Source organism: Hyla sarda, chromosome 10 (genome assembly GCF_029499605.1).
Source record: "Hyla sarda isolate aHylSar1 chromosome 10, aHylSar1.hap1, whole genome shotgun sequence".
Lineage (NCBI taxonomy): Eukaryota > Metazoa > Chordata > Amphibia > Anura > Hylidae > Hyla > Hyla sarda.
Window position 1 is genome coordinate 69301826 of NC_079198.1, and position 25183 is coordinate 69327008.

Genomic DNA, 25183 nt, shown 5'->3' on the forward strand with positions numbered 1-25183 from the left:
CGAATATATAGCGCTATATTCGCGAAATTCGCGAATTCGCGAATATGCGATATTCGCGAATAATATTCGAATTGCGAATATTCGCGAGCAACACTAGTGGGGACCAGGAGCATTGGTGCGGCAGCTGTGAATGACCAGGAGGGAAGAGAATAGGTTTTTTTTTTTTATTATAACTCATTTCTTGACAAACCCCTTTAGGTTGCAGTACTAGGCACAGTTTGTGGACTAGACTGGTAATGAATTTATAATAAAACTTACTAAGTTTGATTCTAAAGTGGTCAGAACTACTTCCCTTTAACCCTTTATTTATGTCAAATGATCATATGCCACTGGAGATGCTGAATACATTGCCAAAGTAATGGAGGAGGTGCTCCAACTCAAGTCCAATTGCAAAATTCACATAGCAGAAATGTGTTCTGCTCTGTGGACCATTTGTATTGTTCTAAATTGAGAAATTTAGTCAAAAATCATTTGTAACCAATAAGTTTTCTTTGACAATAAATTATTGTTTTGCACCATTAAAGGGGTTCTCCGGTGCTTACACTTCTTATCCCCTATCCAAAGGATAGGGGATAAGATGCCTGATCGCGGGAGTCCCGCCGGTGGGGACGCCCGTGATCATGCACGCGGCACCCCATTTGTAATCAGTCCCCGAAGCATGTTTGCTCCGGGTCTGATTACCGGCGACCACCAGGCCGGTGGTGTGTGATGTCACGCTCCGCCCCTCAATGCAAGCCTACGGGAGGGGGCGTGATAGCTATCAGCTCTAAGACTACTCAAATATTGCTAAATCAGACAGATTATCCCAGTACTTATGGCCACCTTTACCGAGTCCTTCATGTAAATAAATCATAATAATCACCCCATTGATGCATTATAATATTCTTATAAAGTCATCTAATTCTTCAACCATGGTTGAGGGGTAAATAGTTCCTATTCATGGGTATTATCACGTTGCATCACAGTTCTTATGTGTTTTCCTCTATCAACTCTACAAATAAAATAGAAGGGATATGGAAGATTTCTCCTAAAAGTTGATTTCATTGAGTATCTAGTTACACGACAACAATCTCTCCTGTGAATTATCGAGGGCTCTTTAATTTAACAGAAGAATATAAAATCATCCTCTTGGAAAAATAACATCTGGGGAGAAAATATCTTAAAGGAGATTAATCAGTCTGCAATGTGAATGTGCATTTACTGGGACTTTGATTTAATTTCTGTTATATTAATGCAGCATTTATCTTTATTATCAGCTGTCCACAGTCTCTGTGTCACCATTTCCATGTAAACGGAATCATCCTTTGGGCAGTGATTTTATTAGACACTGTGTCTGGGGCAGCCATAGAATTTATCATTTTTTTTCAGTTTGTTCTGAAGATATTGGATTACATTTGGTTGTAAAACATTTGATAATGAAGCTGAGAAGATAATAAATTATGATAAATCCTGGACTCTAAAAGACTCTAGAGATACATTAAGCAATGTACACCAAAAAGCCATAATATATATATATACCATATACCTAATATTGTGAAGGCCCCCCGTGTGCTAGCAACACACCAGATGTGTTGGCCTTCACTCCCTATGTGAATGAATGGGTTTTGGGAAGCCATGACCCTGTTGCTGGTTTTCAGCTGTCCTTACTTTTGTGGACTTCACCACCTCTGAAGGTGTCCTCTGGTGTCTGGCACCAAGATGTTAGCAGCAGATACTTTCAGTCCTGTAAATTGTGTGGTGAGGCCATCATGGGTAAAAATTGATTTTATAGCACATTCCGCAGATGATTGATCAAATTAAAATCTGGGCAATTTGGAGACCAGGCAACACTGTGAACTTAGTATTAATTACCTTGGTATTGGTATTAGCCAGCATTGACTTTTTCAGCAGTCTGTGCTTTTGCTGCCCTTCTGTGGCATTAGATTAGACAGCCTGGCCTCTACTTCCAATTTACATTTATGGGCCTTGGGCAGCCATTACCTTGTGACCAGTTCATTAGTTGTCCTTTATTAGGTACTAAACACTGTGTAACCCACAAGCTGTTTTGGAAGTTCTCTGACCCAGTCATCTACCATCACAATTTAGCCCTTGCCAAAGTCATTCAGATCCTTACATTTATCCATTTAAGTCCTATATCATTCATGTGGACAGTGGCATTTCTATGTGCAAAATTAAAGCCACACCTGGGCCCTGGTGCCTGAGACATATTATTGACTTAACCCCTTAAGGACTCAGCCCATTTTGGCCTTAAGGACTCAGACAATTTAATTTTTACGTTTTCATTTTTTCCTCCTCGCCTTCTAAAAATCATAACTCTTTTATATTTTCATCCACAGACTAGTATGAGGGCTTGTTTTTTGCGTGACCAGTTGTCCTTTGCAATGACATCACTCATTATATCATAAAATGTATGGCGCAACAAAAAAACACTATTTTTGTGGGGAAATTAAAACAAAAAACGCAATTTTGCTAATTTTGGAAGGTTTTTTTTTCACGCCGTACAATTTCTGGTAAAAATGACGTGTGTTCTTTATTCTTGGGGTCAATACGATTAAAATGATACCCATTATTATATACTTTTATATTATTGTTGCGCTTAAAAAAAATCACAAACTTTTTAACCAAATTAGTACGTTTATAATCCCTTTATTTTGATGACCTATAACTTTTTTATTTTTCCGTATAAGTGGCGGTATGGGGGCTCATTTTTTGCGCCATGATCTGTACTTTTTTTTGATACCACATTTGTATATAAAAAACTTTTAATACATTTTTTATAATTTTTTTTTTAATAAAATGTATTAAAAAAGTAGGAATTTGGGACTTTTAAAATTTTTTTTCGTTCACGCCGTTCACCGTACGGGATCATTAACATTTTATTTTAATAGTTCGGACATTTACGCACGCGGCGATACCAAATATGTCTATAAAAAATGTTTTTTACGCTTTTTGGGGGTAAAATAGGAAAAAACGGACGTTTTACTTTTTTATTGGGGGAGGGGATTTTTCACTTTTTTTTTACTTTTACTTTTACATTTTTTTACATTTTTTTTACACTTGAATAGTCCCCATAGGGGACTATTCATAGCAATACCATGATTGCTAATACTGATCTGTTCTATGTATAGGACATAGAACAGATCAGTATTATCGGTCATCTCCTGCTCTGGTCTGCTCGATCACAGACCAGAGCATGAGACGCCGGGAGCCGGACGGAGGAAGGTGAGGGAACCTCCGTGCGGCGTTATGAATGATCGGATCCCCGCAGCAGCGCTGCGGGCGATCCGATCGTTCATTTTAATCGCGAACTCCCGCAGATGCCGGGATCTGTATTGATCCCGGCACCTGAGGGGTTAATGGCGGACGCCCGCGAGATCGCGGGCGTCGGCCATTGCCGGCAGGTCCCTGGCTGCGATCAGCAGCCGGGATCAGCCGCGCATGACACGGGCATCGCTCCGATGCCCGCGGTCATGCTTAGGACGTAAATGTACGTCCTGGTGCGTTAAGTACCACCTCACCAGGACGTACATTTACGTCCTGCGTCCTTAAGGGGTTAAATGGCAGATCACACAGAATTTCCATGTTCTCTCAGGCAGGGGGCGTGTCCCTCTCTTGCCCTCACTGTATATGACTAAACGTACTCCCTCACTGTGTGTCACTGAGCTGTCAGCCAATCATTGCAGACTGCTCTGTAACCCTTTCCTCTCTCGTTTTATGCTGCACCTGTTACACAGAGAGGAAGAATTATTACTGGAGTTTGCCTGCTGTTTTCCTTATACATTATGTATTAAAGCTAAATGACAAGCAGTATTGCTGTCAACATTGTGTTATCCAGCTTTCCTAAGCTTATTACTGGGGTGACAATGTAACAAACCTCCTCCTCATGTAATCTCCTTACTACTGGGGTGACACACTGTAACAAACCTCCTCCTCATGACATCTTCTTACTGCTGAGGAACATGTTGCTGTATAAGACTGAACATGCTGTCACACTTCTGCTCCTTCTCCTCTATGCTGAGGACGGAGCTGTGCACTGAATCATTCTCCTTCTCTCACTCCAGCTGCAGAGGGTGTGTGGCCTCCTCTCAGCCAATCACAGCAGCTCACACACTGCCTGCTCCCTGTGTTCGGAGATCTTCACACAGGGAGCGCACACAAAGCCTCCCCCCCCCCTCACTTCCTGTATTTCGAGATGCTGCTGTTGCTACCTTGGAAAGAACATAGCAACAAGTGTGGGACATTTTATGAGGACCCCTAGTGGCCACTTTTATAGGAGCAGTTTGCTAAGGGAAACTGTGGGGGAAAAAATTATGAAATAGTATTATAGTATTATATAGTAGTATTAGTAGTATTTTCCATGGCTCTACTGTTTTTAAAAATATAGTTTATGGTGACAGTAGTCATTTAAGTGTTAGCTCTCTTTCTCTCTCTCAGTGAGTGTTATAATAGCATTTATTGTGGGTGCATACAGTGGATGACAATAAACATGACATGTGAAGCAGAGGTTATACAAGGAGAACAGGGCAAAGGCGGAAATTGCTTCACCATCTAGCATTTTTATCTACCCAATAACCCAAAATGTCATAGGAAATATTTTAGGTTGGATTTCAAATTCTATAAATATCTTAATTTGTGACTAAAGAGGTGATGGGCAGCTTTTACTATATATATCACTAGAGATTGGGGCAATGTTTGCCTGCATTGCTAGAAGAAATCCTGCATCATGATAATCGTCATAGGAATAGGCACATACTTCCAGCTCTCCTTGTCAAGATGCAACATGCCTTATCCTTGTTTCCTCCAACCACAGGCATAGGACAGATGCTCCTAATTTCCATTGGATTGTGTTGACAATGTGGATAACTACAGACATGTATGTACATAGGCAACACATTATATAACATTGTTATGGGAAGACAGTACCCATCACCCTGGGAAGGGAAAATTGCCAGTGGTTGTTGAAGGGGGCTTGTTGAGGCATTGTTGCATTTGGTTTTATAACAGTATTTGTTGAAAATAGAACAGAAGGGGACTGTATTTTGATTTTTGTGAGTCTCTTGACCCTGTAAAAATGTTTTCTTTTCTCTTTTAAGCACACATTTAAATATGTAGTATGCATGAGGCCTTTATCTTGATAAAGTCAAGTTAAAAAGAATATATAAAAACCCTTAGATTAATGCAATTTCTACTGATCCTTCCCACTTATAGCCAGCACTTGGCAGATTGTGTGTTGCAGCTGCCCCTTCTGGGTTTCCATGTTAAGAGCCTGTTTCCATGTCAATCAGTAGTCATTAAAGAGCAATCCCCGAGCCCAGGGCCAGCTCAGAGACTGTATCCAAGAAGTGACAGGCAGATGAAATGGAAAAATCTCATCATGCTGCTATGTTAACGTCAGAGTGAGCAAGCAGAACAAAACCATTACATGGAATAGAATGTACGCACGCTGGGATCCAGTCACATGCCCCTGGATTTAATCAGATAACATTGTCTGACAAGTGGCAGAAGTTTATTGCACAATATTAATAATGGCCCTACAGCATCAGAAAAGTCCTAGTCTGGACACAATGTGCTGGAAAATGTGTGAACGAACAGTATAGAGGCTAAAGTAAAAATGTTCCCTGCGAATGAAAATGTATTTAATTTAGTAAGACAAGGCCCAATGGAAGATAAAAATGGAAAGATTATTATAGTACTGGGTATTGCCTCAAAGGTTAGAAGAGACAAGTATCTGCCACCCTCCCTTTTCATAAGGCTTTGGTGCCAACAATGCAGGTTATCTATTGTGGGAAGATCGTACCATTGAGTGGAAAAGGAATAGGAACAACTAGGGCTATGCTCTGTCTTTCCAGGGGCTCATAGCAAGCATAGTCTGCCTCTATTGTTTGCGTGTCTGTGTTAACCCGTAAATCCCATTGACTTTAGTAGGGTCCATCAGGTTGCCAACTTGGTGTCCCACATTATACCACACAAAACAGAGCAGTAAGCTGCTATCATGAACTTGCCTCTGGTCCTGCATTGATTCCATCTTTAATTCAGTAGCAATGCAGATTTCTCTCATAGTCAAAGAAGAAAAAATCTGCTGCACTCAACATTCTCCAATGCTTGTTGCTTTTATGTGTATATACTACAAAGTTGCAAGGGCTGCACAGGCACATAGGGACAGCAAGGGTGTACATATGAACACAGATTACAGCTGTTTTGTGCATCAAAGCACTTCTTCTGGTCTCTTCTTACATCATAATATGAGAGCATATGGGCGTGTAGGGAAAATCACCAAGGATACCAAAAAACAAATCAACCACGAGTTAGTGCCATAAATCAATTAAAAACTTCTACTGAGAACTTAACAAAAGAGTTTAGGTAATTTCTTCTGTTGAGTCAAAGAAGCCCTAACACATTTACTTCCATTATCCAGCATGCTCCAGCTCCGTAAATCTTAGTATAGAGGTTTCACTCCTGTGTGCTTCTCTTACATGGGCAATCGATCTAGGTGCTCCTTTACCAGTTCAAACAAAATAGAAATGTTCTCTGATTCTAATAAATAATTGCCTGATTGTCTTGCCCACATGAAAGAAGGCACACGGGCAAAAAATGGCATAAACTACAAAGGTTGAAAACAGCATGTAATCCGTTGGCGTACTGTGTATTTTCTGCACATTTTATACCTACAAAAGTTACAATTGTGACAAGCAAAATTGCCTTTAAGTGCTAAATCAACAAGCTGAGTTATGTCTTGCCTCTAGGTTTTTTTTTTATATACAGTTTTTTAGGCTATCTCCTAATTTCATTCTTCCTCTATGCTAATAGAGGTTTTCTTTCATCAATCTGTTTCAGGTCTGGGTCACCCTCAACGATATACCAGTTATGCCTTACTATGGTTTTAATCACTTTATACATTGCCATGTTGGCTAAAAGAGAACTTAAACTGTTGTTCAGACCTCTAACTTTGTTTTTCCTTTACACCTCTTTTTCTGGACTTTTCATTAGCTCTTTTCAAGCTGTCATTAAAGGGAAACTGTCATCGGTTGATACAGGTCTGTAGTGCGGGTGACACTGATGATAACCATACTTACCATGGGCTGATCAGTGGCCCCATTTGCCCATTATTCTCCTTATTGGGACAGCAGCCTTGGGGCACAGGCAGAGCTTCAGAAGCAGGCTGACGTCCCTGTCAGCAGCGATGACCTTAGTGTGCTCCTGAAACTGCCCACGTACCAACCCTACCTCCTGAATATGATAGATTACGGGCAAATGGGACCATGGATCAGCCCGTGGTAAGTATATTTATCATCAGTGTCACCGGCACTACAGACCTGTACCAACATGGTAGTGCAGGTGAAACTGTAGACAGTTTCACTTTAATTAACTTCTCTCAATAGTTTATTTTAAGTATTCTCTCTGTTAAATTATCAGCTTGTTGTTTATATGTTTGTGTTAGCTACTATTATTTTCTTTAATCTTATGAACTGTCCATATGGAGTACCTTTTTTTTTTTTATTATTGGAATAGATGAGAACATGTTGTAGTGGTCACTGAGTTCCTGGCTATATCTTTACTATAGCCTTCACTTTTTAACTTATTATTCTCTACCAAAAGTCTTGCATCGAAGAATTTGATTGTTGAACCAACAAAACTATTGGTGAATCTCATTTTCATCAGATTAACATTGTTACGATATGTAAGGAAATCCTTTTCTGTTCCAGCTCAGGCAATCAGGATATTGTCTACAAAACGTAAGTATAGTTTGATATGTAGAGGAAAAACATGATGGTGCTCAAAGTTAAATGGATATGATATCTCAATAATATATTTGTTTAAAAAATCACAATAATTGTCGCATAATAATCACATAAAATAGCTGTCTGAAAAGCCACAGGACCCTTGTGGCTTATTTCCAGCTATATAATAACGTATTTAAACAAGAAAAAATAAGATAAAATATACTGGGACTGCTGCTGCAATATAGTACAATGTTAGTGCTCTACTAATTATAAAGTGCGGGATGTTAATAGGCCATTGTGCCACTTATAGTTCTTGCACATAGAATGTTATAGTCGTAATTATAGTCTCTTGTCCTTTTGTAAGGCAATGTTCCAATATCACTTATTCCGGCAAAGAGCAAGACAATGCACTTGCTCCGTCAAGAGAATAAATATTCTTGGTGTTTGACAATACAGTAGCAATGTAAAAGTAATGAATGGTACGGCGGTGCTATGCACCTCTCACCTATCCCACCGAAAGCAACGAGAGAGGGGAGTACAGATCACAGCAGTCTGTTCTTGCAGCTCCTGGAGTTGGCGGCGCAACTCTGATGTCACGGGCTGTAATATGCCGGCTCTGACCTTCTGTGGGTACGTGCAGGTGTTGGTAACTGTATGCTCTTCTGAATGGAAGGTTGTGGACTTCTGCAGCAGATATATGTAACACCGACGTCCTCGTGTCTTTGGGTGCGAGGAGCTCTTTCATTGACAGGGCACTATCTGTCAAGAGCTGCTGAGAAAAGGATCTATGGCGATCCTGAAGCGTGTCCAGCTTGAGAATATACCTGACTATACTATTGTCCAGTGAGGTCTGCTGTTGCCCAGCATACTACTACTTTCCCGAACTTGGTGCTCTTGAGAAATAGTGCCCTGTCAATCAAAGAGCTCCTCGCGTCCAAAGACACAAGGACGCCAGTGTTACATATACCTGCCGCAGAGCAGAGGTCCACAACCTTCCATTCAGACGAGCATACAGCTACCAACACCTGTACGTACCCGCAGAAGGTCAGATCCCGCATATTTCAGCCAGTGACATCTGAGTTGCGCCGCCAACTCCAGGAGCTGCAAGAACGGACTGCCGTACCCGCAGAAGGTCAGAGCCAGCCTAATACAGCCCTTGACATCTGAGTTGCGCCGCCAACTCCAGGAGTTGCAAGAACAGACTGCAGTGATCTCTACTCTTGTCTCCCGTTGCTTTCGGTAAGATAGGTGAGAGGTGCATAGCACCACCTTACCATTGATTATTTTTACATTGCTACTGTTTTGCCAAACAGGCAGAATATTTATTCTCTTGCCGGAGCAGATTCCTTGTCTTGTTCTTTGCCAGAATAAGTGATATTGGAACATTGCATATACAAATAAAAGCAACACGCAACGGAGAATGGTGAGTGCTACTACTATGATTTTCGAAAAAACAGATGATGGAGTAGTCTACTCAATTAGAGAGCAGCGATGCCGGCCCAATAAGATTCTACACCGCCATCCTGTGCTCTATTTGATCAGGTTTCTGTGGGTCACATATGCTTATGATTGGTATACCTAGTCTCACACACATTCATGGGCTTTTATAGTGATTTGGATCTTCTTCTGACCCCTGACTTGCTCTCTGGCTATTTTCTGGTCTCAAAGTTTGTCTTTGACGTGTCTTTCGGGCTCTGACTCGGTCTGTCTGACTATCCCAGTATAGCGTAAGCCCTGTGCACAAAGTCAGTTAAGAGACAATAGCAGTTGGGGGCTGCCAGTTAGGGTGGATAACCTAAGTAGGTAGGGACAGTGGGGTGGTTTCAGCCTAGGGCCACACCGTTCCCCCACCATTACATCTGCACTATTTTGCCCAGTATTTTTACAGATAGGGGCACCTCACTGAGCCCCCAAAGCAGATGTGAACCCAGCTTAAGCTGTCAATCAATTCCCCTCAAAATCCATGTTTGGTTATTACGAACCTAAGTATTTTTTTTTTATAATTTGTATTGTTTTTTTAAAAGATGGAGAAAAGTGTTTCATGCTGGGGTCAGCATGAAACTTTGCCTCTCAGCCAATCACTGACCACAGCAATGTCCTACTTCAGGAGACTGCAGGAAAACAAGGATGGTAAGTACATGTTTTTTTTTTGGCAGCCTGGGCAAATTTGTATGAAAACCTTCTTGCTGAACAACCCCTTTAATATATATGGATATCTGATATATTAAAAAGAAGGAACCAGCGCCAGAAAGAGAAGTCAGATTACAAATTACCGGATGCACCATACTCTTGATTAGAAAAGAAGCATTTGGGGAGCAGTAGACTAATAACTATGCTATCCCTCCTCAAGCAAGGTGACTAAACCTAAACAATCAGGCACATAGTAGAACCCAAAAATGAGTTTAGAATATCATCTACATATATAAAACTCAATGTGTGTGTGTGTGTGTATGTATGTGTGTATGTTCCAGCATCACGTCCAAACGGCTAAAGATATTAACACGAAACTTGGCACACATGTTACTTATATGTCAACAACAAACATAGAATAGGTGATTTAACCCTTACTCACCCCCATTTTCCAGGGGCGGGGTTTATGTTTAAAGTCCCATACAAGCCAATGGGAAATATATATTACTGCATAACTTCCAAACGGCTTGAGATATTTCGATAATACTTGGTCACATGTTACTTATATATCCACTTAAAATATAGGATATTTAATTTAACCCTTAACTACCCCCATTTGTGAGGGTCGGGGGTTTTGTTTAAAGTCCCATGCAAATCAATGGGAAATGTATGTTCCCACATAACTTCTGTACGGCTGGAGATATTTCAATAACTGGTACACATATTACGGGTCGGGATAGGAGGTCGACATAGGAGGTCGGGATAGGAGGACGGGATAGGAGGACGCGCTTGGAGGACCGAAATAGGAGGACCGGGATAGTAGGACCGGGATAGGAGGTCGGGATAGGAGGTTGGGATAGGAGGTCGAGATAGGAGGTCGAGATAGGAGGACGGGATAGGAGGACTGGATAGGAGGTCGGGATAGGAGGTCGAGATAGGAGGTCGGGATAGGAGGTCGGGATAGGAGGTCGAGATAGGAGGTCAGAATAGGAGGTTGGGATAGGAGGTCGGGATAGGAGGTCGAGATAGGAGGACGGTAAAGGAGGACGGGATAGGAGGACGGGATAGGAGGTCAGGATAGGAGGTCGGGATAGGAGGACGGGATAGGAGGACGGGATAGATGAACTGGATAGGAGGACGGGATAGGAGGACGGGATAGGAGGACGGAAAAGGAGGACAGGAAAGGAGGTTGAGATATGAGGACGGGAAAGGAGGACGAGAAAGGAGGACAGGATAGGAGGATGGGAAAGGAGGATGGGATTGGAGGATGGGATAGGAGGACGGGATAGAAGGACTGGGTAGGAGGACGTGATAGGAGGACGGATAGATGGACGGGATAGATGGACGGGATAGGAGGACGGGATAGGAGGACGGGATACGAGTACGGGAAAGGAGGACAGGAAAGGAGGACGGGAAAGGAGGTCGAGATAGGAGGACGGGAAAGGAGGTCGAGATAGGAGGACGGGAAAGGAGGTCGAGATATGAGGATGGTAAAGGAGGACGGGATAGGAGGACAGGATAGGAGGACGGGATAGGAGGACGGGATAGGAGGACGGTAGAGGAGGACGGGAGAGGAGGACGGGAGAGGAGGACAGGATAGGAGGTCGGGATAGGAGGTCGGGATAGGAGGACGGGATAGGAGGTCAGGATATGACAACAATATATGAGGACGGGATATGAAGTCAAAAGCTTCCTCCTTGGTTTATTTTCCTTCCCAACAAGGATTAGGAAGGAAAAACCGGGCAACGCCGGGTACTCAGCTAGTCTTTATATATATATATATAAAACTCAACGTGTGTGTGTATGTATGTGTGAATGTATGTGTGTATGTTCCAGCATCACGTCCAAACGGCTTAAGATATTAACATGAAACTTATATGTCAACAACAAACATAGGATAGGTGATTTAACCCTTACCCACCCCAATTTGCCAGGGGTGGGGTTTATGTTTAAAGTCCCATACAAGTCAATGGGAAATATATGTTATTGCATAACTTCCAAACGGCTGGAGATATTTCCATAATACTTGGTCACATGTTACTTATATGTCCACTTAAAATATAGGATAGTTAATTTAACCCTTAACTACCCCCATTTGTGAGGGTCAGGGCTTTTGTTTAAAGTCCCATGCAAATCAATGGGAAATGTATGTTCCCACATAACTTCCGTACAGCTGGAGATATTTCAATACCTGGTACACATATTACGGGTCGGGATAGGAGGTCAAGATAGGAGGTCGGGATAGGAGGACGGGATAGGAGGACGGGATAGGAGGACGGGATAGGAGGTCGGGATAGGAGGACGGGATAGGAGGTTGGGATAGATGGACTGGATAGGAGGATGGGATAGGAGATTGGGATAGGAGATTGGGATAGGAGGTCAGGATAGTAGGTCGAGATAGGAGGTCGAGATAGGAGCAGGGGATATGAGGAGGGGATAGGAGGTCAGGATAGGAGGTCGAGATAGGGGGTTGGGATAGATGGATTGGATAGGAGGGCGGGATAGGAGGTAGGGATTGGAGGTCGGGATTGGAGGTCGGGAGAGGAGGTCTGGATAGGAGGTCTGGATAGGAGGTCGAGATAGGAGGTCGGGATAGGAGGTCGGGATAGGAGGTCGATATAAGGATAGGAGGACTGGATAGGAGGTATGGATAGGAGGTCGAGATTGGAGGTCGAGATAGGATGACGGGATAGGAGGACGGGATAGGAGGTCAGAATAGGAGGTTGGGATAGGAGGTCGAGATAGGAGGACGGGATAGGAGGGCGGGATAGGAGGTCAAGATACAAGGTCGAGATAGGAGGATGAGATAGGAGTATGGGATAGGACGGGATAGGAGGACGAGATAGGAGGTCGAGATAGGAGGACGGGATAGGAGGGTGGGATAGGAGGTCGGGATAGGAGGACGGGATAGGAGGTCGAGATAGGAGGACGGGATAGGAGGTCAAGATAGGAGGTCGAGATAGGTGGATGGGATAGGAGGACGGGATAGGACAGGATAGGAGGACAAGATAGGAGGTGGAGATAGGAGGACGGGATAGGAGGTCGGGATAGGAGGACAGGATAGGAGGTCGGGATAGGAGGACTGGATAGGAGGACGGGATAGGAGGTCGGGATAGGAGGACGGGATAGTTGGTTGGGATATGACAACAATATATGAGGATGGGATATGAAGTCAAAAGCTTCCTCCTTTGTTTTTTTTCCTTCCCAAAAAGGATGAGGAAGGAAAAACCGGGCAACACCGGGTACACAGCTAGTTAAATATAATTATGTTTAGAAATTTTTGACAATTGCCTCAGACCAGAAAATTATAACTTTGGTTGGGAGTAAAGGTAGAGAACTCAGCAGCACTCCCAAAATAGTGAAAACCATGGCGGTGCTATGGTTTGGAGTAAGAGATGCATGGCCGTTATTATTATGAGGTCCAGACAATATTCATTTTAACATTTGCTAACATACCACATATCAGAGTTTCTATTTGCCCATGCATTAAATGTAGTGATATCAAGTATTTCTATGCTTGATGATGTAGAGATGGCTAGAAAGACAGACAGAGATAGATATTGAATAGATTTATAGATGGAAGTAAGGAAGGATGGAAAGACAAATATTAGATAGATATTGGATATTTGGATGGATAGATAGATAGAGGGGCGTGGACTTGCTGTGCTACCAAATTGGTTTGGATTTGCTCCGGGAGGCAAAAGCTGGACTTTTGTTGCTAGTGACTACCAAGACGCTCTACAAGCATGGTCCTAGTGTGAGTGGTGGATGGCCTAGCGGACCAGATTGTAACAGTGCATGACACCATGGAGTCTGGAGTCAGAGTCAAACACTGAAGAAACAGTAGCTTACACAACTGATAGGCAGGTGCGTATTCCGTATCAGGCAAGAAGGTCAAAGCTGAGTTGCCAACAGGAGAGGCAATGTGGCAAAGAACGGATCAGGCAAAATGGTAGAATATCAGGAAATGGGCATCGGTCAATGCACAGGAGAGCAGAATCAGAATCAGAACTCCTTGCGAGTGAGTGGTTCTGCCTTATATAGATGAAGGTGAGCAGGCAGAGAAAGCATTAGGTAAATGCGTACTGGGCCCTCAAATTTAGAGGCCAGAATGGAAACTGCCACAGAAGAAGCATGGCAGCAGATACCAGGAAGAGCAATGCGAGTATGGACCATGGGTCCATAATGGGGGAAAGAGCTGAGACACTGGCAGGAGCCACCTGCTGGCATTACATATAGATAGGTAGATAAATAGGCAAACATTAAAGAACGTGATTCTGTTTAGTTTTTCCCTGTTTCCTGTGATGTGCATGAGTTTTTCCGCCTGGGTTTCATTTGCCTGGAGGCTTTCCTTTTATGATGACATCTGCAGTGATATAAAGTGATTCATCTCTGTCTCTTTCTCATTTGAATATTTGAGGTTGGTGCGAAGATCGGGGATTGATTTCCTAATTAAATCAGTATAAATCAATGTCGGAGGTCTCCTCATTGTGTACTAATGGAACCCGCGCACTGGAAAGTGCATCTGCTGTAAACAAGAATCTGCTTGGCACGTAGGTTGAGACTAAATTATAATTTGGTAATTGCGTAATCATTCACTCAGTGATAAAAGCACAGTCATTTAAAGCATATCAAAGAATCCTGACAGGGTCCTATGATCTGTTCCTCACAATCTATTATCTGGTTATTAGAATAACGATTAAACAAGTCACCGCAATATAATTGTCTGCCTGAACAGTTCATTCAAATGTTTACTTACTTTATTCCTAGATCTTGTGTTGTTTGTTTTCACTGCTGATAAATTAGTATGGAAAGAGGACCATGCAGCTCTCCGGACAAGTCTGTGACTGTATATACTTGTGTTCATCTTAAAATGACAAATCGGGAGCAACCTATTTTAGAACTTTTTCTTTGAATTGTGCCAACCCTCAGTTATTGCTCCTGAAAATAGAAAACTAAACAGACAACTGGGTGTTGCCATTCCCTTGTCAATAGGGTGTGTCCCATGTATATTGACACTGTTTAATTGCTTCTCATAGTGTCAGACTAAGCAGAGACACACTAGTGATGTAACATGCCACGCACAATACTCATACAAAATGGCTCTAGTCCATAAGTATGTCCAGTAATTTATTCATACATTTCTAGGCAGACACAGGGCAAAATACAGACTAAGTATAGACACTTCAATTGGTTGTAATGGATAAACATTGAATATGCACAACACAAATGCAAAAGGCTTTTGCCCTTCATTTACATGAAAAAAACGAGAGCAGTTGTTTTTTTTGGATAACTATCTTATATTTAAGGGCATATATACCACAGAGGCAGCCCATGTAATTGCCTACCTTATATGTTGTCTTTACATGGCCCCTGAAGAGAGTTGGGCACAGCCCTGGAGGTCTATACTTAACCACTCTCCCAAAATGTCCAAGAGACTGCTGGAAATGGTGGATACCAGATACCTAGAAATAAAGGCAAATTTCCCAGGTTCTCCAAAGGTTCTTGGGTGCCTAATGGCAGATACAGCACAGTTTATGATCTGGTAATCTCTCCTCACTCCTGCAGTTCTCTTCACTACTGGGTGCTACTACAGGATTGGACATTGTCTGCAGCAGTGCCCTGGGGTGAAAAGCTTTAAAAAGCTATAGGAAAGAGGGTAGATTGGGACTGGGGTCTCTGTGAACTTAAGGTGTAGTCTGGGGTCTATATTTACTAAAGTTTCAATATGTTAACGAGGCCTAATTTGCAGTCTGTATTAATTTAGGTGGTCTTGCCTGGGGTCCATAATACTTCAGAAGATATGTTCTGAAGGCTGGGATTCTTGCCCAGGATCTGTATTTAGGGAGCCTAAGGTTTGTATCAGTATAAGGGGCAGGTTTTCTGTTGGTGTTGCATTAGGTGGTCTGGTCTTGGTTCTAAAATATGTTGAGAGGTCCGTTCTGTAGTCTGTGTGATTTTATGGAGTCTGCTCTGGGGTTTGGATATTCTAATATGTCTATTATGCCATAAAGAGTCAAATGGGGCATATCCTATAGGAATGGGCAGGGCATTTTTCTTTATGTTTCACTTTTAAGAACTCCCTAATATCCCTTCTCAAATGTAAGCAATTATAGGTTAATGTCATTACACTTTCAATCAAAAACCTGTGCAGAAATCAAGAGGAAAACTGTTGCTAGCAAACATGGGGGACCCAATGGGTAGTATTGTGGCAAATTCTGGTAACATGATTGTGGGTGCTGTATGTTCAATTAATTTCAAGGTATTACTTAAAAATAAATATACAGTAAACATAAAATCTTATATAACTCTGGAACATGATGGTACCTGATGGTCTTATTATGTCTATTTCTTTTAGTTTACTTTTTTGTCCACACAAATACCCAGTGTGATCAGTTGAGTTCCCCTACGTGACGTCTGCTTTCACAGTTTCTAATGCTGGAGGGAATTATCATGTAATGTCAACATTGCATCACATCAGTCTTTCTTTTAACACATTTTCTATGATGCAGCTAATGATTTCTTATCTGTTTTCATTCTCTGCCAAGTGGTAAAATGAAAGTCTGACATTATAGCACATAAAAAAAAAACGTAAACGCTAAGATGTTTGTTAGCAATGTCCTTCATGTACCTCGGAAGGGCTGCCATATCAATGTCAGTATTGTACATCAACTACAGACAAAGAAAAGTTTATTCAAAAGAAATAAAAGAATATGTAGAGGAAAATATTAGACTTTATAAAAATATAGATTTGAAGAATATTTGTGCTAAACATTTTAAAACAGGCTCAACATTTTTACACATACTACTGTATTGTAAATGCAATATGCATAATTGTATGTAGTTTCCCAGTGTGCCCAGAATTTTTTCACTTAAAGCAGAAGAGATCTGAAGAAAGAGCAAGGTTACCATGGTGTATGAACAGACTATACCCAATATCCCATAGACAGGCTATAGGAAGCAATATATTGTTTGTGAGCGATCTCCAAAGACAATCTTAAGCAATTCAATTTACTTGCAGCTGCTCTTCTCCAGCAGTTGATCTACTAGATGGAGTATACTGTATAAGGGAATTCTAGATAATGGAATTCCCTGTAATATTAGCTCGCCTGGCTCAAAGTTAGAAGGACTCCTTAAGCGCTGCATGTTTTATATTACATAATGGAGCAGAATGCAAGTCCTAGTGATTCATCTGAATATGAAGCCTTTCAATACAGCAGAAAACAAAATCAAAGAGATTCTGGCTGTGAGAATAAAATGTAATTTCCAATCTAGACAGGATCTTCATCACATGTGCAAAAAGATAGAATTGTGCTTGTCATGTTAACAAAGTATATGTTATCGCTACAAGACATTACTAGGGCAGGAAGAAGATGTTTTTTGCTCATTTTACAGCACAGATATACAGTATGCTATTGACTTATTCTAGATAAGAAATATAAGAACTGCAGCCATGTGTAAAACAATATCAATTTAAGTTAAATTACTTCTTATGTTGTAGATGGGCTTTAAAACCCGCTCAAGCTCCAGAACTGCTACTTTTACACCCTTTATAGCTATTGCCCCTACCTATTATGTACTACATAATACTGGTGTCTTCTTATGTAGTAGAGAGGCTTTTAAACCCTCTCAACTGCTACTTTTACACCCCTTATACCTCCAGCTGAGTAACTAATGTTGCATATGCTTGATGGCACAGTGAAGAGGCAATGGAAGTTGGGGAGTTGCTTTCCTTAAAGGGGTAGTCCAGTGGTGAAAAACTTATCCCCTATCCTAAGGATAGGGGATAAGTTTGAGATCGCAGGGGGTCCGACCGCTGGGGCCCCCTGCGATCTCTCTGTACGGGGGCCAGGCTCTCCGGCCAGATAGTGGGTGTCGACCTCCGCACGAAGCAGCAGCCGACACGCCCCCTCAATACATCTCTATGGCAGAGCCGGAGATTGCCGAAGGCAGTGCTTCGGCTCTGCCATAGAGTTGTATTGAGGGGGCGTGTCGGCCGCCGCTTTGTGTGGAGGTCGACACGCCCCCTTCCAGCGGGCTGTCGGGGCTCCGTACAGGAGATCGCAGGGGGCCCCAGCGGTCGGACCCCCGCAATCTCAAACTTATCCCCTATCCTTAGGATAGGGGATAAGTTGTTCACCACTGGGTCACCACTGGACTAAGACAAGCAGAATAGAGAGGCTGAAAAGACATCAAGAGAATGAAAAAAAAGGAGTATGGAAAAGACTATGTGGAAAACTGAGGTGATAAGGATTGATTGGTAGGGCTACAGTAGCCTCCTGGTACCTTTGAGAGGGACCTAAACACCCAATATTCTGTGAACATGTCTACTTGATAGAAAGGAGAAACAGGGAAAAATGTGGGGCACTCTCTTGTGTAGTATTTAAAGGAGTACTCCGACGCAAAACTTTTACCTGTGAAAAGAAGCATGAATAAAAGTTATATTACATTGTAATGTACTCACCTTGTCCATATCGTCTTCTTCCCGGACTTCTCCTCGGTTTTCCATCAGGCCGGAAGCTGGTGCCTTTGATGACGCTCGACCGCGTTTTTTTCTCGATCCTGCGCCATCTTCGCCCGGTGACTCATCGATCCCATGAGTCACTGCGGGCTGTGCCGGCCTCCTAGCCCGGAGTCGGCTACTCCCCCTAACTTATTTTATTAATTTATGCGCTGAGCTGCCATAGGCTCAGCTCAGCATACACCTATCACAGCGCTGACCTTCAATCAGCGTTTGTGTACCACGCATGCACACGGCCCACCATTGCAAAAATATTGCGTACTAGGTACGCTTATTCACAGGACCTAGCCGGAAGACAGGAGCAGGCATGCAGGGAGAAGTAGTTTTTTACATGGCGGGCAAGGAAGAGAACCCGGAAGTACCGGAAACTTCGGGCGGTACTAAAAGAAGAACGGCTGGGCCATTTTTCATGAAAGAGGGGTCGTTTGAAAGGTAATTGCATGGGCTACATTGTGGCATGTTTTGGGTGGTGCATCGGAGTACTCCTTTAAAAGCAAATGAAGTTAATCACAACTGCAAATACCTACCACCAACACCCAAGGTGTTGTACTAATCTTCTGTGGGTATAAAATAGGGCAAGTACACCTGGTACCATGGGCTTCAAGGGTGTGCAGGAAAGGTAGTAACCTTAACCAGTTTGCTACTCTGACCCCCGTAGTCCCGAAGGGTACAGAGAAACAATAGTGAGAAAAATTTGCAAAAATGGGGTATTCTTTAGAGCACTACTGGATGCAGTGATGAATAAATATCAAATTACGCCAACAATTATACAGAACTGTTTTTTATTCAAAAGAGTCCGAATGGTACAGGACAACACGTTTCAGCGCACACTCGTGCCTTCCTCAGGCCCACAAAAATGTACTAAACAACACATATACAAATAAAGTAATTAGCATATAAAAGTATACATGTTAATGTTTAAAATACAAAAAACACTGCAAGCTTCAAATATTGATAAAATTAAAACAAAAACAACAATATACATGTATATAGTGGTCTGCATAATAATATTGTGTTGCCATATATAAGGATAACAATAACCATGTTATGGTATGCAGAAAAGAAAAATATGGTAATGGCATGGGGTTTCCTGTGTGTTGGCATGAGTTATGGGGTATGAGCACTCCATTATATGCACGAGCGCCGCCACTCATCATGTGCGGCGCTGGCTTCACTTCCGGTCTTGCGCATTGATGTGGTGAGCTGCTGGGGCGGCAGAGAAAGAGCGGTGAGCTTGTGTCGGCACTAATGGCACTACTATGATAAACTGGTGGTTATAGTAGTGGTAACTGAGGCTGCTAAAAAACGCAGGGGGTGAAAGTGTTGCAATATAATGATGATAGTGTAGAAATGTAGAAATTGTAGAAATGAAAATAGATGTGGAAATGAAATAGAATGAAAATAGATGTAGAGATAAAATAAGAGGAATGTAAGAGAGGGGATGAGGAGATCGAGTGTGATTGTAAGCTAAGACTGATGTAGGAGAGATCAGACATATGGAGGGGAGGCTCCCTTACTTGTTTCCCTTCCAGAAGTATAGTTCTCCTCCCATCATTGATCAATTCTTGGTCACTGCAAACAATGAATATCAGCCCCATCTCATTCACTACATCATACATCCCTGTCTCACTCGCAGCCCCCCTCCATATGAGACATATGGAGGGGGAATGCGAGTGAGACAGGGATGTGAGACAGGGATGTATGATCTCTCCTACATCAGTCTTAGCTTACAATCCCACCACCATATACATGTATATTGTTGTTTTTGTTTTCATTTTATCAATATTTGAAACTTGTAGTGTTTTTTTTATTTTAAACACTAACATGTATACTTTTATACGCTAATTACTCTATTTGTATATGTGTCTTTTAGTTAATTTTTGTGGACCTAAGGAAGGTGCGAGTGTGCGCCAAAACGCGTTGTCTTGTACCATTTTGACTCTTTTGAATCTCCAAAGAATGCCCCATTTTTGCACATTTTTCTCGCAAGTCAGTTTTGGAACTAAAGCCTGGGACTACCATAATGACTTCCATATTGCCATTCAAGTCAGTTTGGCCTCTGTAACCTTGTATCAAATGTTGGGTTGCCATGGTCCAGCTGAGTCAGTTTATAATCTCCAAGAGGCGGTCTTCTTGGGGAACAAAACGCAACTGTGAATGTGGGCAGAGATGGCCTGGGGAGACCTGGGACTATGCTCAAACTTTAGTCAAGTACTAGAACTGATGACACACACTGCATGGCTGATTTACTCGTATCCAATGACAAGTCAGCTGCTACAGAGACTATTATAAAGAACTGCTAGAAAGACTACCATGGAGGGCTATAATTGAACACTGCCATAGAGACTGCAATACAAATTGAAATAAGTTTATGTCTACAAAAAGTTAATGCAAAGTTGGTTAATCGAGAAGTAGCAGGTAGCCACTGTAAGGAACCGCATCATGTGTTTAAGCACTTGGTGCAAACATAGCCCTCCATTGTGGCATTCTGCACTGGAAGGGGAATGCCCTTCAGAGACCTGCAGAGCCTAAAGGATGCAATATGCATGTACCTAGGTGATGACAGACCCTCCTACATCGGTCATGGTTCTTAAGCCTCAGTGAGGCCAAAGCCAGTTACATTGAGAAGGCTGTGTTCCGTGTCCTACAAGGTCTTTCCACATTGCATCTTTACAAATAGCCCTCAATGTAATTTTCTGTCTGAGCTGGGGTTTAGCTAGTTGAGAACAGGGGTTGCTGGGTTGTAGATGCTGTGTGCCACCAATAGGGGGTGTCAACAAAACTCTTTGAAATACTGTATACAGATATAGTATTAGTGGAGTAAACTGAATATTTGCCCTGGGTGTAACAGTACCTATGTTTAAATATGTCTAGCTCCACAAGATGGCATTGCTGCTCATACACAATGCATGCATTGATCAGCAGAGCATAATATTGTATAGAGTTTATTGTATTAACAGTATTCAGTAAGCTCCTAAGCTCCTCCTAGTGGTGGCTGCAGTCACCCTAGAATATTATCCTTTAGCACTATGGGCACCTTTACATGGCAAATTTTTGTGACAGAATAATCCCCTTTAACAGAGATCTGAGGAATACCCAAATCTTGCCACAGCATTGGGTACAGATTAGACCCATACCCAACAGGCCAAATCCATGGCCTGGCACCTGATGTGGTTTCCACACAGAAATCTGGCAATAAATTACAGGACACCTTTGTTCCATCAATGGATTTTTAAATTAATGTTGGAAAATTCTGGGACACATAAAAGATGGTATGGGTTCCCATTAGAAAGACAATTGGATGATTTTATTTTTACGGGAATTGATACAGGTTTTACCAAAATTTCTGTATGGCCTGACAATTTCTGTTGTGTAAATGAGGCCTATACGCCTGCAGGGGATTCAGAGAACAGAAAGTAGAACTCTGAGCACTATGAAAACATATTAAGAAAATAATCAGCACCAAATTTTGTACCTATTTAGAAAGAATTCTTGAGTTATGGTGATGGGAGGGGCAGTATCAGGAGACAGCTTTAGCGTGGAAAAATATTTTTGCTTTTACATTGAGCGAATCGTATTTTGTACTGTATACTTTTCTCTTCACCACTGTGTACAGAAGAGAAAATAACAAATCAGTGTTTAGAGATGGATGTGATACTGTAAAGGTTACATCACTCTCCTATAGATTGAGCATGTCCTCTATATTTTACACTCTACTCATCCATGGGTGTCAGAGCCCCCACCCGCTTCTCCCTGGAAGCAGAAGATGACAGAAGAATTTTTGAACACAAGAAAATGACTGTACACATGTCACCTACAGTCAACAATAGCCAGCTGAATAAGCCGTTAAAATGTCATTTCTAATTCAAACACAGCAGCTTTCCGCCTCGGGATGTATCTCTGATTAGAGCCACTGCCATTTATGTGGATCCTGATGTTCCGTACAAATCATGTTTTATAACTGTACTTTTACTCCCTTTAAGCTCTTTTCTTCTGTTATTTATAGGCACAGGGTAGAGAAATGCACCCATCATCCCTTCACATTAGAGGTGTTGATTTAGGGGCCATACCATGGTATCAATGACAGCAATGTCACAATAAAAAATATTTTAGAATGCATGAATAGGCGCATAGATGTAACTTGTAGAGATGTTACTAATCTAAGGTAAGGGGAAATATGTTAGGAAAAACATAGAAAATCAAGAACAACATATTCCAATTGCAATATATTTATTAACAACACCATAATAGTGGTAGAGGTGGTTCAAGACAAATGGTATTTACATAGTATAAGCAAATCAATACTTAAGGAGAACAGATCAGATGGGGTTCACTGGTCTCATCCCTATCTGTATATCCTGCCTAGCGATACTGTAGGTCCCCGTCCTAGTGACCTGGGCCTACACTGGAACCTCCTAGTGGACCCTAGGCTAAAAAGGGGACGCACGTCTGATGATGCATCAGTTAGATTCAGCAGGAGAATGGCCCCTAAGGTAGGAGGTTAAGCATAAATCGCACAGATAAATTACAAAATAACCAAACATGTGGTAGGTACAACATAGACCCATGGAAAATAACCAGGGGTGTAGCACAGTATTCAGATATCAGACATTGGCAGTTGTCTGTACAGCATAGTTGAAGATATATATATATCCACTGTGGAGGTAGCCGGAGGGCTTACCTCTTATTCCATGGCTGCCTGGATCTGCATTTGATTGAGCCTGCCTGGAGCCTCAACCAAATGAGCACAGATCAATGGAGTTCAATAGAATCTAATGATTCCTTCTTAAAGTGTACACAAAAAAAAAGTTTAATAAAAGAATAAAAACACACACACACACATTAACCCCATCCACATATTGGGTATTGCCATGTGCATAATTGTCCAAACTATAAAAATATAACATTATATATCCTGTATGGTCACTGGTGTTAAGGTTTAAAAAATACCAAACCCCAGAATTGTAGTAAAGAGCGAAGTAAAATGCAATCAAAAAGTCTGATCAGTACCAAAATGGAACCAATACAAACAACAGATTACGGTTCAAAAAATGAGCCCTCATACAGCCTGGTATACAAAAAAATAAAAATGTTATAGGGGTCAGAAAATAGCAATTAAGAAAAAAAAATTCTGAAAAGTTTAGATTAGTAAAACATGACAGAAACTTAAAAATTTGGTATTGCTGTAATCAGGCTAACCTAAAGTATTAAAAAAAGGCCCTCATCTGTGTCTGTAGATGGGAAAAATAAAAGAATTATGGCTATTATAGGGTGAGGGGGGGGGGGGGGAGTGGAAAAATTTAAATTGGCCCAGTCCTTGAGTGGACAAGTAGATTGTGTTCTGTTTTATTAGTATTTTTTATTGTTTTTTATTTCCACACCCCTGATTATAGCTCAGTGGCTGGTGAAGCCAATTGAACTATTATTGTACCACATACTGTAATTGTCGTGGAGCCAATGAAAGTGTGATGTCCACAAAATACTGTAACAGTAGTGGAGCCAATAAAAATATGATAGCCCCAAATATAGTAAATACTGTGGTGCCAATGAAAGTGTGATGTCCACAAAATACTGTAACAGTAGTGGAGCCAATAAAAATATGATAGCCCCAAATATAGTAAATACTGTGGAGCCAATGAAAGTGTGATGTCCACAAAATACTGTAACAGTAGTGGAGCCAATAAAAATATAATAGCCCCAAATATAGTAAATATTGTGGAGCCAATGAAAGTATGATGGTAACAAATAGTGTAACTGTGGTAAAGCAAATGATAGTGACCCTGATTTATCAAACTGTGTGAGAGAAAAACTGGAGTGATTTTTTTTTTCTCAACAACCAATCACAGTTCAGCTAACGAGCTCTGGTAAAGTGAAAGTTGAGCTGTGATTGGTTGCTATGGAAAAATCACTCTAGTTTTTCTCCCACACACTTTGATAAATCTGGGCCAGTATATTAACCCTAAATTCTGTATCTGTGGTGGAGCCAATAATTGTGTGATAGATTTAAATACTGTAATTGTGATACTGTAAGTTTGATGAAAGTAATGATACTATGATAGCCCCAAATAATGAAATTGTGGTGGAACCAATAATAATATGAGAGCCTCAAATTACTTTATCTTTGTTGGAGCGGATAATAGTATGATTGCCCCAAATACTATATCTGTGATGGAGCAAGTGATAATACGATAGGGGGTCAATGATAGTTTGATAACCTCACCAAGGCTAAGCTCTTTTCTAAATAAATACCTCATATTGCCAGCCAATACAAAGGATCTCTGTTACTTTAAGTGGCTTTCTAGCTGGATTACAGTATTTCTCACACGTGATTACAGAGCTCTAGGGTCACACGATCCATAGTTATGTTAACAGGTTTAAACTTCACAATCGGGCATAAGCTTTACTGATCTGATGAGCTAAATGAATCCGACAACTGAGAACTGAGATACTTGGGTATAGTTATTGAAGCGCCAAATGTTTCAATTTAGATCCACATCTACTATACAGTAAAATAGGAAATATCTCCCTTCTTCCTGATCTCAGACTTTTGGACCTGCAGTAACTGGCTAAGCTTCTGGTGGTTCTTATTTGGGATATACTGTATATACTCGAGTATAAGCCGAGTTTTTCAGCACAATCTTTCGTGCTGAAAACACCCCCCTCGGCTTATACTCGAGTGAATTCTCCGCCTGTCAATTCCTTCTCAGTGGTCGTCAACCTGCGGACCTCCAGATGTTGCAAAACTACAACTCCCAGCATGCCCGGACAGCCATCGGCTGTCCGGGCATGCTGGGATTTGTAGTTTTGAAAC

General features: G+C 41.6%; 2 protein-coding genes across 4 annotated transcripts in view; both read left to right on the forward strand.

The window, feature by feature from the left end:
• The window catches only part of LOC130294334 (synaptotagmin-1-like), a 302141-nt gene that overhangs the window by 135062 nt on the left and 141896 nt on the right, over positions 1 to 25183 (forward strand). The window lies entirely within an intron of this gene.
• The window catches only part of DNAAF3 (dynein axonemal assembly factor 3), a 359599-nt gene that overhangs the window by 68687 nt on the left and 265729 nt on the right, over positions 1 to 25183 (forward strand). The window lies entirely within an intron of this gene.